General features: G+C 35.6%; 1 protein-coding gene across 1 annotated transcript in view; it reads right to left on the bottom strand.

Moving 5' to 3' along the window:
• Positions 1-717, bottom strand: part of REPS2 (RALBP1 associated Eps domain containing 2) — a 162,226-nt gene that overhangs the window by 145,172 nt on the left and 16,337 nt on the right. The window lies entirely within an intron of this gene.

The raw sequence follows: 717 nt of genomic DNA, 5'->3' as shown, positions 1-717 counted from the left end.
GAAATCTGGGTTTCTTGGGTTTTTTTTAAATCATTTTGTCAACATTAATTTGTTGTATCTACAACATTCTGCCTTCAAATAAAGCCATTACTACCAATCAGACAATGATATCTGTGTTTATACAGGTATATTCCAACTACACACCATGTCAGGAGAGAAAATTAATTTTAGTCCACACTGCGATGTGTCAGGTAACAACTATCAATGACATATTGTCATTCTTCACAATTGAAGTATAAAAAGAAAGTTTTATGAATTTTTCTTCCAGACTCTACTATTTCAGCTTGTCTAGCCTTCAGCCAGGTGAAATATAGGCATGTAGGAACGAAATCAATTCCTCTCAGCTTGAATTTTGCATGAGAACTCAACAGGAATATATATTTCTGAAGATACTACAGAACTAATATATGGACATAAAAATGCTGGCCAATTTTCCTCCAATTTTTTTCTCTCAGAAAAACCAGAGAAAGACTGGAGTCAAAGAAAATGAGCATGAACTTGAACTCTAAGGTGTATATAACATAAGGAGAACTGTGACAGCAACTCACTGGGAGGCTACACTATGTCCTTGCTCTAATACCAACATAATGAGTAAGCAATTAAAGGTGTCACCTTGGTGTAACACTCATTTCCAGAACTGCTCCAGCTAATAAGGCACAGAATCTGGACCAGGATGCTTCATATTCCCATTTAACTCCTTTGAAATGGAAACACAAA

Source organism: Bison bison, unplaced genomic scaffold (genome assembly GCF_000754665.1).
Source record: "Bison bison bison isolate TAMUID 2011002044 unplaced genomic scaffold, Bison_UMD1.0 scf7180017864174, whole genome shotgun sequence".
Taxonomy (NCBI): domain Eukaryota; kingdom Metazoa; phylum Chordata; class Mammalia; order Artiodactyla; family Bovidae; genus Bison; species Bison bison.
This window is presented reverse-complemented; position numbering and strand designations above follow the sequence as displayed.